Below are 16,379 nucleotides of genomic sequence, written 5' to 3' on the forward strand. Positions count from 1 at the left end.
AAAAGAGATGGGGAGTACACTTCAGACTCATCAAAAGAAAAATACACCCAGAGGAAATCTCAATCCTGAACATCTATTCCCCAAAAGCAGGAGCACCCACATTCATAAAAATGAAATATTACTAAAGCTTAAATCACACATCAAACCCACAATTTAGTGGTAGGAGACTTTACCACTCCATGTTCACCAATAGATAGATCATTGAGACAGAAAATAAATGGAGAAATAATGAAACTAATAGACATCATGAATTAAATGGACTTAACATATATCTATAGAACATTTCACCCAAACACAAAAGAATATACCTTCTTCTAAGTACCTCATAGAACCTTCCTCAAATTTTCCCATATACTTGGTACAAAGCAAACTTCAACAGATACAAGAAGATCAAAATAACCCTCTTCATTTTCTCAGACCACAATGGATTACATTTTTAACTCAAGAAGAACAGAAAAAAACAGAAAGCCTACAAACTCATGGATACTGAACAACTCTCTCCTCAATGACCTCTAGGTCAGGGAACAAATAGCAAAGAATTTAAAGACTTTCTAGAATTCAATGAAAATGAAGGTACAAAGTACCAAAACTTGTGGGACACAATGAAAGCAGTGCTTAGAGGAAAGTTCATATCACTAAGGGCCTACATGAAGACATTGGAAAGATCCCATATTACCAACTTAACAGCACACCTGAAAGCTCTAGAACAAAAAGAAGCAGACATACCCAAGAGGAGTAGATGGCTGAAAATCATTAAACTCAGGGCTGAAATCAATAAATTAGAAACAAAGAGAACAATTCAAAATATCAGAGATCAAGAGCTAGTTCTTTGAGAAAATCAACATGACAGACAAATCCTTAGCCAAACTAACTAAAAGGCAAAGAAAGAGTACTCAAATTAACAAAATCAGAAATGAAAAGGTAGACATAATGAAATACACCAAGGAAATCCAAAGAATCATTAGATTTTACTTCACAAGCCTATATGCCACAGAATTTGAAAATATAAATGAAATGCGCAATTTTCTTCAAAGCTACCAATTACCAAATTAGAATCGAGATCAGGTAAACAAACTGAATAGTCCTATATCTCCTAAGGAAATAGAAGCATTCATCAAAAGTCTCCCAACAACAACAAAAGCCCAGGTATGGATGGATTCAGCACAGAATTCTACCAAACCTTCAAAGAAGTGCTAATACCAATATTTTTCAAACTATTCCATAAAATAGAAACAGAAGGATCACTAACAAACTCATTCTATGAGGCCAAATCACCTTGATACCCAAGCCAAACAAATACCCCACAAAGAAAGATAATTTCAGACCAATTTCCCTTATGAACATTGATGCAAAACTACTCAATACAGTACTTGCAACCCTGTCCTCCCCAGCTGAATAGGTTGCGTTCTCCTGTAATGCACCACAGAATGGGGGTTTCTGGTGACCCTAATCATGTTAGCTCTTCAGTCCTTTCACCCACCCACCATCATACCTGGCAGGCCTACCCACTGTTGTGCCAGAAATGCACTGCCACTGACACCATGCCCCGTGTGTACTCAGCAATGATCCTGGAGCAGAAGGAGGAGCTATATGATACTGCTCACTGAATTGTGCTCCTGGGGAAGGGTATTCTGGCTGTAGAAGAGTGCATGGAAGCATTACCAAATGCCAGCAAACCATCGGCATCGAGAACACCAAGGAAAACAAACAGTTCCACTGCCAGCAGCTGCTGACTACTAACAACCATGTGAATCCCTGCATTTGGTTGGAGGGGTCATCCTCTTCCATGAGACACTGTACCAGAAGGTGAATTATGGATATCCCTTCCCCCAAGTTATCAAGTTCAATGAGGATGTCTTGGGGATTATGGTGGAAAAAGGGCATGATTCCCCTGGCATGAACCAATAGTACGACCACTACCCAGGGGCTAGATGGGCTGTCTGAATGCTGTGGCCAGTATAAGAAGGATGTACCTGACTTTGCCAAGCAGTGTTGTGTACTCAAGATTGGGGAGCATACCCTTTCAGCCCTTGCCATCATGGAAAAGGCCAATGTTCCAGCCTGTAATGCCAGCATCTGACAGCCAAATGGCATTGTACCCATTATGGAGCCTGAAATCCTCCCTAATGGGGACCATGACTTGAAGCGCTGTCAGTATGTGACTGAGAAGGTATTGGAAGTTGTCTACAAGGCTCTGAGCAACCACCATGTCTATCAGAAGGAACCTTGCTGAAGCCCAACACTGTCACCCCAGGCTGTACTTGCACCCAGAAATTTTCCAATGAGAAGATTCCCATGGCAACTGTCACAGCACTTAGTTGCACAGTGCCCTCTGCTATTCTTGGGGTAATTTTCCTGTCTGGAGGACAAAGTGAGGAAGAGGTGTCCATCAACCTCAATGCTATCAACAAGTGGCCCCTGCTGAAACCTTGGGCCTTGATTTCTCTTATGGACAAGCTCTGCAATGTGTCTGCTCTAAGGCCCTGGCTTGGAAAGGAGGAGAACCTGAAGGCTGCCCTGGGGGAGTACATCAAATGAGTCCTGGGCAATAGCATCACTTGTCAAGGAAAATACACTCCAAGTGGCCAGTCTGTAGCCACAGGCAGTGAATCTCTCTTCATCTCTAACCATGCCTACTAGGCATGAATTCTGCCAAGGAACTCCTACAGTTGATATAAGGCTGTTCTGCCAACAGTGCAGGCACCTGCCTAACCACTTGCTATTGAAGAGGGCACATTCTGCCTCTTACCCATCACTCTTTCTGCCCTCATGACTGGTGTATAGTGTTGCTGTGAATGCTAATTCTGATATCCCTTCCAGCCTACTGCCAATAAACAACTATTTGGGAGAAAAATACTTGTAAACTGAACCCAAGAACACATAAAAAATATCATTCACCATGATCAAGTAGGCTTCATCCTTGTCATGCAGGGATGGTTCAATATATGGAAATCTATCAATGTAATCCATCATACAAACAAGTTGAAAGAAAACAATCCACATGATCATCTCCTTAGATGCTAAAAAATCATTTGACAAAATCCAGCACCCATTCATGTTACAAAGTCTTGGATAGATCAGGATTACAAGGCACATACCTAAACATAATAAAGGCAATATACAACAAGCATATAGCTAACATCAAACTAAATGGAGAGAGACCTAAATCAGTTCCACTGAAATCAGGCACAAGACAAGGCTGTCCATTCTCTTTATCTCTTCAATATAGTACTTGAAGTCCAAGCTAGAGCAATAAGACAACTAAAGGAGAACAAAGGAATAGGAATTGCAAAGGAAAGAGACAAAGTATCAGTATTTGCCGATGATGATAATGATAGTATATGTAAGTGATCCCAATAATTCTGCCAAGGAACTCCTACAGCTGATAAACATTTTCAGCAAAGTGGTTGGACACAAAATAAATACAAAACAATCAGTATCCTTTTATTTTACAAAAAGACAATCATACTGAGAAAGAAATTAGGGAAACTATACCCTTCACAATAGACACAAAAACCATAATGTATCTTGGTGTAACTCTAACAAAGCAAGTGAAGACCTGTATGAGAAAAAAACTTCAAGTCTCTAAAGAAAGTAATTGAAGAAGATATCAGAAGATGGAGAGATCTCCCATGCTCATGGATCGATAGGATTAACAGAGTAAAAATGGCAATCTTACCAAAAGAAACCTACACATTGTATGCAATTCTCATCAAAATCCCAACACTATACTTTACAGACCTTGAAAGCACAATTATCAACTTCATTTGGAAAAAGCAAAAAGCCTTGAATAACTAAGACAATCCTATACCACAAAAGATCATCCCTGATCTCAAGATGTACTATGGACCAACAGTAATAAATACTGCATGATACTGGCATAGAAACAGACAGATGAATCAATGGAATCAAATAGAAGACCCAGAAATAAATCTACACACCTACGGCCAAATGATTTTTGACAAAGAAACCCAATCCATACAATGGAAAAAGATAACATCTTCAACAAATGTTGTTGGCCTAATTGGATGTCTACTTGTAGAAAAATGCAAGTAGACCCTTATTTATCACTCTACACAAAACTAAAGTCAAGGTGGATTAAAGATCTCAACATAAAACTAGACATACTAAATTTGTTAGAAGAAAAAGTGGGGGAAGAGCCTTGAGTACACTGGCATAGGAGAAAACTTCCTGAACAGAATGCAATAGCTTAGGCTCTAAGATCAACAATTAATAAATGGGACTTCATGAAACAAAAAAGCTTCTATAAGACAAAGGATACTGTCAACAGAACAAAAGCACTGACTACAGACTGGGAAAAAGATCTTCACTGACCCTAGAGCTGACAAAGGGCTAATATCCAAAATATATCAAGAACTCAAGAAATTAAACACCACCAAATGAAAAAATCCAATTTTAAAATGGGGTGCAGAACTGAACAGAGAATACTCAGTAGAGAAATATCAAATGGCAGAGAAACACTTAAAGAAATGCTCAATGTCCCTAGTCATAAAGGAAATACAAATCCAAAGGATTCTTATATTCTATCTTATACCTAACAGAATGGCTAAGATCAAAACTCAAATGGCAGCATATACTGGTGAGGATGTGGACCAAGGGGAACAATTCTCCATTGCTGGTGGGAGTTCAGTCTTGTACAACCACTTTGGAAGTCATTCTGGGGCTTTCTCAGAAAATTGGGAATAATGCTATCCTCAAGACCCAGCTATACAACTCCTGGGCATATACCTAAAAGATGACCCATCAGGCAAAGGCATTTGCTCAACTATGTCCATAATAGCTTTATTTGTAGTATCCTGAATCTGGAAACAACCTAGATGCCCCTTAACTGAAAGAGTGGATAAAGAAACTGTAGCACATCTATGCCATTGCATACTACTCAGCTATTTAAAACAAGGAAATCCTCAAATTGCAGGCAAATAGATGGAGCTAGAAGTAATCATCCTGAGTGAGGCAACCCAGATCCAGAGAGACATTCATGGCATATACTCACTTATAAGAAGATATTAGCCACATGATACAGGATAACAACACTATAGTACCCAGACCCGAAGAAACTAATTAACAAGGAGGACCTTAGGGAGAATGATTGATGATCATTTAGAATGACAAATAGAATAGGCACTGGAAGAAGTTGAAGAGAAGGAATGGGACTGGCGCCTACTGTAGAGGTTCTTGGAAAGACTCCACCAAGGAAAGGATCCAAACAGATGCTGAGATTCACAGCCAAACTTCTGGGTAGAGTGTAGGGAGTCTTATGGAAGACTTGAGGAGCAGAAGGACTTGGATGGATCAGGACCTCCACAAGGAGACCAGTGGAGCCAACAAATGTGGGCAGAGGGGCGGTGTGCTGCAGAGACGGATGCACCAGTGAAGGACCATGCATGGTGAGGACCTAGATCCTAGATCCTCTTCTCAAATGTAGTGGATAGGCAGCACAGTCTATTTTGAGGTCCTATAATATGAGGAGTACAGACTACTTCTGGCATGGACTATGGTCCTCACAACTTGATCACATCCCCCTGTCAGGGCTACTTTTCAGGGCCACAGAGGAAGTAGATACAGGCAGTCCAGATGAAACTTGATAGGCTGAGGTCAGTTGTTAAGGGGGAATGGCTCCCCTTTTCTGAGGACTAGAGGAGGGAGGGAGGGCAACAAAGGAGGGGGCCACAATTGGGATGTAAAGTGAACTATTAACAATTAAAATAAAAAAAGAACCACATGACAGGGAGCCTAGGAACATGTAAGCTAGCATTGCAATGTAGTCGTAACTGAGAGTTTACATCGTATCCTCTATAAGAGGCCTCTCTCTTTCTTTCTCTATCCCACACAAGTACACACAAAGAAAGAGTGAACATCAGAAAGAGAGAAACAGAGATAAACATACATACACAGAGCACACACAAATATAAGCCTGGGAATGGTATGGGCTTTTGAAACCTCAATGCTCAACCCCCAAAGACACACCTTCTCCAACATGGCCTTCCCTCCTAGTCATTCCCAAAGATTTACATCAGCTGGGGGCCAATCATTTAAACATATGGTGTACATGGGGGTCATTTTCATCTAACCATCACAAGAGTCAAGGCTATAAATAGCATTCCTCCATGGATTTGGCTTCAGGTCTTAACTCCAGGTTCCTTGCCTTGATTTCCTGCCTTGACTTCCTTTGAAGGTGGACTATGATGTGCAAGTGTAAGCCAAACAAAGCCTTTCTCCCTAAATTGCTTTTGGCCTTTGTGTTTTACCATTGCAGTAGAAATACTAACAGAGGCAGAAATTGGTACTAGGAGTGGGATCTTGAAATGACAGGCTTTACAGTGTGTTTTGGTGACATTTGGAGTTTAGTCTGGAAAATCTATTGAGAGGTAAGAGCTCAGTGAGCAGGCCTGTGGGAGCTACAACGTAAGAATGTTGAGATCAGGGTAGACAATTGAGGCCTGACTTGTGAATATCAGAGGGAAACCACAGAGCTCTTTATTTCATCAGGAACATTCAATATTTTGAATCACATTCTGTGGTTTTGGTCAGCTGAGTCTTCAGAAATGAAGTGGAGATATGCTTTGTTTGTTTGTTAGTTCATTTGTTTGTTTGGTCAACTTGTCACAAGCATGAGATATATTTACAGAGAACTCTTAAGTGCCTATATGTAAGATGGAGGACTGTTGGGTATTTTCTTGATATTTGTGGGCCTGCTTGGGCCTGGCTCTCAGGCAGTGGTGACAACCCTGGGTAAGTAATTTAGAGTTGTATAAAAATGCAGGCTGAACAAGCCATCGGAAGCAAACCATCAATCAACATTTCTGCATAGCTTTTGTTTAAGTTTGTGCTTATGCTTTCTTTGAGTTCTTATTTTGACTTCTTTTATGATGGAATGTGATGTGGAAGTTACAAGCTTAAAGAAGGTTTTTTTTTTTTTTTTTTTTTTTTTTTTTTTTTTTTTTTTTTTATCTTAAACATGCTTTTAGTCATGGTGTTTTCTTGCTGTAATATACCCTAACAGAGACAGATATATTACCTCATATCACATAAAAGGGGCATAGATGTGCAAAATGTTTGTCAGGGCTCCTTTGGAGAAAATATTCTGTATATTGTCCTTCATTTTCTTACATCTGAGTTCATTCATATGGTGACTTTCTTTATGGGATCAGGATGGTTCCAAAAGCAAGTAGGATTACAGGTTCTTTGTTTACATTGAGGGAGCAAATATCTTTGGCTCTTCATATTGCTCATTCTCATTTCTTTAAACAACATAATATGGACTAAGAACAATATAAGTAGGAGAATATTTTAAAACTCAGACAGAACATCATATGACTGGGTAGATACATTTCTGAATTCTAAACTATGGAATATAAGAAGAATATCTTTAATTTTCTATAAAATAGAAGGCTGTAAGAACAGAAATTCTGGGAATTATGACATTTTATTGTAACAAACTGGGCAATTGTTATTTCAGCTTGTGCCAGCCTTCATGTATAGTTTAACAATATTTAAAGTGAGTCCTTCCATCAAAAGTTGGTTTTTTTTTCATGGACCATTATTAAATACATATTATGTATTTTCATTAAAATATCTGACCACCAAATTTTTAGCTTTTTAACGTTTTAGTTAAAGTATTGCTAGGACATATACCGAATGTCAGGAAGTAAATGATACTATTTTGTGAAAAAATGTTCATCTTATGGTAGGCAGCTTCATGTTCCAGTTCCCGACGTCTATGAGGATAAGTAGGATTTACACTGTTGTGAAAATGAATTCAATTTTTCAAAGTACGTTTTTAAATGATTATACTTTTAACTGATGGTAATAAAGTTATGTGGCCCTACAGATTTAAAAAATCATGAACTGAATGCTATATGCAAAATAAATCTTCCATCTTGGAGTTCTCAGGACTTTTTTTTTTATTGCAAACACATTTTATTTTATTTTTTTCTCATATTGCTTTATTTGGTCAATTTTTTTCTCCTTTATTAATTTATTCTTGTTACATCTCAATGGTTATCCCATCCCTTGTATCCTCCCATTCTTCCCTCCCTCCCATTTTCCCCTTATTCCCCTCCCCTATGACTGTTCCTGAGGGGGATTACCTCCTCCTGTATATATTCATAGGGTATCAAGTCTCTTCTTGGTAACCTGCTGCAAGCAATATAAAGTACTCAGGACTTTTAATATGAAAAAGTACATTGCAAATAGGTGAAGGGTACGGTTGCATGTTGCAATTCTTTTGTTGTTGTTGTTGTTTCAAATATAAGGTTACAACCTTATTTAATGAGCAACTCTTTTGGTGTTTTGGAGTCTCAAAGCCATCTTGACTAGGTAACGGAGACTGTTTAGATAAATGAGAGTCTAACTTATTGACACCTGAACTTGGTTATCCTGTACTTTCACTTAGAAATTACTAATGTCTACATAAACTGAAAATTATTTACCCACTTTGCAGGAATATAAAGTTACTGACTTTCCTCTTTGCTTGAAGGCTTTCATGTTATGGTTAGATAAAAGAGACAAATACAAGAAATAACTAAATTTCCCATGTTCCACTTGACAAGTGAAAAATACCATATAGCAGGTGTTCAAAGTATGAGGTTATCAACAGGAACCCCCCCAAAAAAAACAGGGTTTAAAGAACAGATGAATTAAAATTAGAATTGAAAAAGTACAGGGTATGTCAGAGGTCTGTATGAGAAGTCATTCTGTGCTCCTATAAGAACGGTTTCAAAGACAAACAGGATGATTATTCTGAATTATAGAAACTCTCATGACTAGGCTAGTAATCAGCTTTGTTCTTTATTGATTTAAATTGAACACCTTTGTCTTTACAAAAAGATATAAAGTCCAGGGTCTGCCTGAAGATTACAGATCTCACCTTCCAGAAAGATTGCATTATATCATGTGTGGTTTAAAATAGCTGCCTGCCTTTGGAAATAAGACAAGTTATAGTATTTTGGGACATCTTTGGACATTGCCAAATCTCAATGATATAGCAAATCTCAGAGAGAAAAAGAGAGAGAGAGAGAGAGAGAGAGAGAGAGAGAGAGAGAGAGAGAGAGAGAACCAAAGTATTTTTCACAGAAATCACCTTATTGTCGTCTAATCTCAGGGCTATTGGTTTAGGATAGTGGAAATCAAGAACATCAAAAAATTGTAGATTCTGTAATTTTCATGCCTTTAGCAATTTTTTTGTTCCTCCCCACATATCTAAGTATTTATTTTAAAGAAATACATTTTATTCCTTTTCAGTAAAAAAGATAAATACTTTAAAAATGTATCTGCATTTAAGAAGTTATTTCATAGCTCTGCTAGTTTCAAGTAAACCAGGGAGAAAAAAAAGCATAAAGTAAGTGATAATTATTGCTTTTTCACTGTAAGAAATTTCACAGGATGCTGTTTTCTTTAAAATCTGCAGGGTTTTTTTTTTTACAAGAATTTTACTATTTCATAAGCTTCCAACTCAATTTAGATTCTGAAAAGTACCATATCACTTTTAATCTCATTTGTTTAAATTAGAAAATTGATCATTCATTAATAAAGGCTGTTGACCTAATCATTGAAGCCATGATCTAATGGTCCATTGACTTAATTTGGTGAACAGTAAGCGTGAAAGTTTTTGAATGTGAAAAATAGAGCTATCACCCCAACTCTGTAGTTAATCTGAAACCCATTTCCATTAACATTCACTAGTTCTCTTAAACAAATCACTATTTACTGAGTCTGAAGTTTTATTAGACTTATATCAGGGAGCCTGAAGAAGAGGATCGAATGGATTATAGTTCTGGTTGTTTTCAATTCAAAGTTTTATGATGATACAGGGGACATGGAACCAAATAAATAAACCATAATGAATCAATGAAAACTGCTATTACAACACTGAGGAAAAAATGTTAGAAATCAAAGTACTGAGGATGTCCCACCCATTCATGGTCCTTGGTTGGTACTTCAGTCTCAAAAAGCCCTTCTGGGCCTGGTGAGTTAGTTCTGTTGGTCTTTTGGTGCAGCTCCTATCACCTCCAGATCCTCCCCAACCCCACTTTTCCACAAACCTCCCTACACATCACCCAACGTTTGACTGTGAGTCTCAGCACCTGTTTCAAACCACTTCTGGGTGGAGCTTCTCAGAGGACAACTATGCTAGGTTCCTTTCTACAAACATAGCTGAGTATCATTAATAGTGTCAAGAGTTGGGGACCTAAGCCCCCTACACAGATGTATTCGATGGGTAGCTCAAGCTTCATGTGGGTACTCTAGTAAGGGGAGCAGGGCTGTCTCTGATATGGACTCAGATGCCAGTTTTGTTTTGTTTTGTTTGTTTGTTTGTTTTTATCATTTCCCCCAGGCAGGACTGCCTTGCCAGGCTACAGGGGAAGAGGACACACTCAGTCCTGATATGATTGGATGATCTAGGGTGAATGGGAAGAGGGGCTCCCCTCTTCTGAGGAATAGGGAATGGGGTAGGAGGGAGAGGGAGAGAGGATGGGACTGGGAGAAGAGGAGGGATAGGGCTATGGCCAGAATGTAAAGTGAATAAAAATTAAATTTAAAAAAGAAAAAATAACATTTGTAAATTTCACATAAATTATATAGTCCCATATAAAAACCTAACTTGGTACATAACATTTATACATCCCATAATATAAAACTTTAAAAATAAGCTGTTTTCCCAAAAGAGTTATAATATTTAAATTCAAATGTATTAAAAAGAAAAACCGAAGTAGTGAGTGTGACTACTGTTGAGCAACTAATTCATTAGGCAAAAAACAATTCCAGTGATGCCAACATGTTTGTGCAAAAGTGGGACTGGTCCTGTAATGAAATGTGCATCTGATGGGTGTGTTCAGAACACATGTAATTGAGATAAAAGAGCAGAGAACTTCAGTAGATAGTTGTACTTCTCACATAAATGCTAAAATGTGCACTTTTATGCTATCCTTCCTAAATATTCTTTTTTGCTAAGCTTCAGAGTTTGAATCTTTGTTTTTATATTAACTTATGACTGAAAGTAATTTTATAAAATAATGTATTTTTGGATAGTGAAATGCTTAAAGTATAAGGGTATGATTATAAATCTCTATATGAATCTAGAACTTGTAAATGTTTCAGATGAAATATAAGATACTTAGTTAAGTAAAAGTTCAAATGTATTGGAAATAATTATTTTCTAAATATCTATCCTAAATATCCCATTATCATATTCACTTTTAAAATTATTCATTCTTTATCATTTATCTGATATTCATGGTCAAGTAGTATTTCATACTGTTTGTTTGGTTTTAGTGTTGCTATGACCACCAATCCTACATATAATTGAAATGTAAAATAGTTGCTTTCATTTCATTGAGCAAAACATCATAACTAAGCAACTGAGCTATTGCTAAGACAGTACTTGCATTTGGTATTTGGAAAGAACATAGGTAAAGAAATACATTTTTGAACAGCTAAGGCAGTGTAATTAATTATTGATTATTGATTAGTTAATAATAAAAATTCAAGGTTTCTTCATATTATAAAATAAGCCAAATCTCACTAATTAATGGTGTTTCTTGAGATTTAAAAAGTGTAAACTCCTGGTAACACACAGCCTACCTCAAAGAGGATGATGAACATCAAAGAACCTCCTTTTGGAGATGGCCTCATATATGGCAAACAAGCCACTGACAAAATGTCCTCATTTCTACCACAGACAGAAATCTGCCTAAAAATGGGCAAGCTTGGATGCAGGCAGAGTCGACAGCCAAACTCTGTAAAGAAAGGGTAAGCAATTCCTCAATAGTTCTTGCCTCACAAATATGTCTGTCAGATATAATGGGCCAGAAGGCTGAAGAGGATGCTCCAACATTATAGAGAGTTCTGGATAACGGTTCAGGCAGCAAACTGGCTGTCTTCTAACCTGCACTTCCTGTATACTCAGGTAATTAATTTTATTCCTTCTTAAGTCTCTGATGGGGTTGAAGACCAGTTAATTTAGTTTTACAATTAAGTTTAGTTGTTTAGCTGTTAAGATTATTTTTAGTTCTAGATAGATGTTTTAAGTTGATAATGATGAGATACGGTAGATATTGATTTACAGTTAGAATTTTAGACTTACCAAATTGGAAAGTTTTTTTTTCAAGGCTGCACAACACAAATAGCCAAAACACTATGAATGTAACATTTATATAATTCCTGATTGTTTCATGGTTCTTCTTGCTGTAGGTAGTTTATTGTATATAAGTGTAGCAATATAAATTTATATGTAAAAAATAAAAATAAAGATAAAAGTGTTTCCAACCCTGTATTTTCCAGAATTTTTTACTCAAGTTTACCATTCTCTTGGTCTAAAATTTATATATTTCATGGCATTTAAGCAGCTAAAATGGAAAATGTTGTATTTCACATTTCCTTGCTTATTAAGAGACTATGAAAATGACATGAAGGTAGTTTAATCATAATGAATAGTTCTTTTGTGTTTCAGCCTCTTTAGGTAATTCACTTCAAGAATGCTATTGAGAATGAGTGTCTATAACATATGAGTGGACAATATGAATATGATGTATAAAATAATACTATAAAGGTAATTAAAAGTCATATAAAGAACGTAGATTGTCTTTATTTGGAAAAGATACAGTAGGCAGACTTACATTTAAACAGCACTCAAAACCCTAGATTTTATAGGTAAAGCAAATATGAGAAGGGTGAGAAGAGAATTCACCGTGGGTAACGTGCCATACAGCATGAAGACCGAGTTGAGATCCCCAGCACCCGTGTAAATGGTGGGCTTAGTGGTGCAGCAGCAGCCAACACTGGGGAAAGTGAAGTCCTGGCACTTACACCTGCAGGTTTAGTGAGGAATCCTTTCTTAAGAAATAACGAGGACTTCTGAACAACTTTTAGCCACCCCACCTGGTTTTCAGACTTTCCACACCCTCCTCCAGGGTCTAGCCTGGTGAAATTCCCTGACACCCATCCATGTCTTTGCTGCAACCCATCACTTCTAGACTGAGTCACACAACCAGCGCACCAGCGTAGCATGGACTTCTCAGTCTGCACTATAAAGAGCTCTAAGCTTCAGTGAGGATTCCCCCTACTTATCTCCCAGTGCACAGAGCTCTCCATGCCATATTCAACCTTTTACCTCACCTAGATCTGCCTGCACACTCCAGCCTTGGAACGAAGCAGTCCACCACCCTAGTCTCTTCTACTTATTTGACTTCCCTCAACCCAAGTCGTTTCCATGGCCTGCGACCAAACTTCCTGTACATCCATTCTTCTGCTACAAACTGAGCAAACTCAGAAATAACAAAGAATTTTGAAGTGCTAGAAATCATTGCAAATTACTAGCAATTTGAAAGATTTTCTTTAAAACCTGTCAGTTAATGAGGGAGTTCACCCAGAAGCAGAAAGAGTCAAATGGCTCTTATATCTGGACACTAGCCCGAAGGGAACGTCCCATGAAAATCTTCACTTACCAGGAAAGTTGAGGCAGATATCCTATTGGGACTTTAGGTGAGAGAAGCATGGGAGAATGGGGGAATAGAAGGATCCAGAGGATCCTAGAAACCTACAAGAAGAACGTTATGATGGGCAGATCAGGGTCCAGTGGTCCTGCTCAAAATATAGCACCAGCCAAGGACAATGTGTGCAGTAAATACTAGATCTAGCCAATGGACAGGACATTCTCCACAGTTGAGTGGAGAATGGGGACTGACTTTCACATGAACTCTGGTGCCCCATATTTGACCACATCCCCTGGATGGGGAGGCCTGGTGGCACTTAGAGGAAGGATAGCAGGCTACCAAGAAGAGACTTGATACCCTATGAGCATATATATGGGGAGGAGGTCCCCTTCAGTCACATAGAGGAAGGGAGTAGGGGGAAAGTGGGAGGGAGGGAGTAATGGGAGGATACAGGGGATGGGCTAACAAGTGAGATGTAATATTAATAAATTAATAAAATATTTTAAAAACCTGTCTGTCCTGTAGAAATGTTTAACAATGAGAATGACCTAGATCAACTCCAGAACACAGAATGTGAGCGAAATTTAAAGAACAATAATAAACTTCATCAATGAATCGGGTTTAAAGAAAACAGAAAGAAATTATTCAGTTACATCAATTACAAAGTGTTTAAAGAGAATAAATGTCTGAATTATGCTTCCCAAAAGCATAAGGATTGCTATTCAACATATACAAAGAGCTGATAAATTCAATAAGAATATCAATAATTTAAAATATAAATGATTTGTAAATGAACAAAATATCCTGAACAAATTATCACCAGAGAAGAAATATGAATGGTGAGAAAAGTATGAAATCGTTCAATATCATATATCCTAGGGGGATTAAACATGAAAGAAATAAAGACTTACTAGAATGACCTAAGTCCTAAGCATCAATAAGACCAGACAGTGGTAAGGATATGAGAAAGAGAAACTTAGATTCATTTGTTATGAAAATGTAATGTAGTACAGCCTCAATGAAACACTGTAAAGTTTCTTATGTAAGAAAATTTATTAGATCCAGCAACTGTATAATTCTGGATACTCTCTCAAATGAATGAAAGTGTATCCCTGTTAAAAAAGGCTTGTAAACAAATGTTTGTAAGAGCTTTCATCATAATCACCCAGATTTGGCAGCAAAACTGCTGTTGTCCAGTAGGCAAATAGATAAATTCTACTGCATCGAAAAAGCAGAATATTTGGAAGTCCTAAAGGCCGATGAGTAACTCAGCCATGGAGGAAATTTAAATGCATATTACCAAGTGAAAGAGTTCAGTCTGACAGGTCTATACTCTGTCTGATTCCAACTATAAAATGATCTGGAAAAGGCCATACTATGAAGACAGTAAACAAACAAACAAACAAACAAACAGAACCATGGGTTGTCAGGGACTAGAGGAGTAATGAATAAGTAAATAACTAAATTGGAGCATGAAGATTTTTATAACAGTCAAATAATCTGTGAGGTCCAATGGTGGATGCATGTCGTCAATTCATTGATCAAAGTCCATGGATTGTAAATTCTCAACAGTGAACCTCAACATAAACTATGGATTATGAGCACCTGTGTTGAGATAACACTGACCATCACAAATCTCCAACCATGGTGTGAGATGTCCATGACAAGGGAGTTTTACATGCTTTTACGAAGAGATATGGAAACTAGATTTTATGCTTAATTTTATGAGCTATGAACCTACATTTTCCCAAGAATTGTTTTATTGACTAAAAAGCACAACTTAATACTTCTTACTAGCCTGAATAACTAAATCATAAAAGAATGAGATGGCCAAATGTAAACTGGGAAGGTAGACTATTTGCAGACTTCTGGAGGATACAAAATGATTTAACCAGCACTAGAAAACAGTTTGGCAGTTAGAGAAATAAAAGTAAAACTATTGTTTCTACCAATTGAACTTCTGGGCATTTCTCTCTGGAACATGAAAATGTATCTTCACACAAAAACTGGTGAGTAAGTATTCATGGCAGCTATGTTTTTTTTAATATTGATTTTTAAAAAATTGTTTGTATGTGTATGCCTGAATAGGCTTTCATGTACTATATTTGTGAAGGTGCCCACAGAAGCCAGAGGTCATTGAATCCTCTGTAGTTGGAGTTACAAATGGTTGGGTGACACCTGATGTGGGCACTGGACCTGAACAAGTGCAGTGGGCACTCATAGCAGCTGAGCCATCTCTCTAAGCCCAGCATTCAAATTTTAGTCTTTAAGAATTAGAAAGATTTCAAACATCTTTCAATTACTATCGGTTAAAAAATGAATCTCTATACCGTCTGTCACAACTAAATAATAAAGAAGAAAGAGTAATAACAGACTGTGTAGACATATCACCATTACGTTGGATTAAAAAAAAAACTCTAAAAAGTTACATACTTCATCATTCTGTTTTAACTGAAATCAAACAACTACCAAAGCAGAGAAAAAGTAGTAATTGCCAAGTATAAAGTGATTGTTGAGATGGGGAAAGCTAGATGTTGTAATCCGTAGAAAGATGGACCTTATGGAGACGATGGTGGTCTATGATTTGCTAGCATCAGTGCCTGTTGCAATAGTGATCTGTAGCTTATCATCTCTGTTTGAAGAAAAGAAACCGAGATCTTGGTGCATGACACATTAGTCTTTATGACTCTATCAAAATAAACTTATCTCAAAATAAACACTTTCCTAAACATGTAGTGTAGACTCTGAACATGTATGAGATGAAATATTTTTCACAACCCCAAATATTGATTGTAAACACAGCCAGAGCACATGAAACAAAAATCTTATAGGATACATACTGCAGAAAGAGGTGACACCACATTCTATTTCAGATATTTCTGTCCCCTATTTGGATACTTTTAAATTAACACCAAAGAATATTCA

The 16,379-nt window shown here is 37.3% G+C and overlaps 1 pseudogene across 1 annotated transcript; it reads left to right on the top strand.

Annotated features, from left to right (window-relative positions):
* The first annotated feature begins 1,541 nt into the window (after positions 1-1,541).
* On the top strand, positions 1,542-2,640 carry LOC311604111 (fructose-bisphosphate aldolase A-like; annotated as a pseudogene). Its single transcript has one exon. The product of its transcript is annotated as a fructose-bisphosphate aldolase A-like (transcript).
* The last annotated feature ends 13,739 nt before the right edge of the window (positions 2,641-16,379 follow it).

The sequence above is a fragment of the Acomys minous genome, assembly GCF_964271855.1.
Source record: "Acomys minous genome assembly, chromosome: 8".
Classification (NCBI taxonomy): Eukaryota; Metazoa; Chordata; class Mammalia; order Rodentia; family Muridae; genus Acomys; species Acomys minous.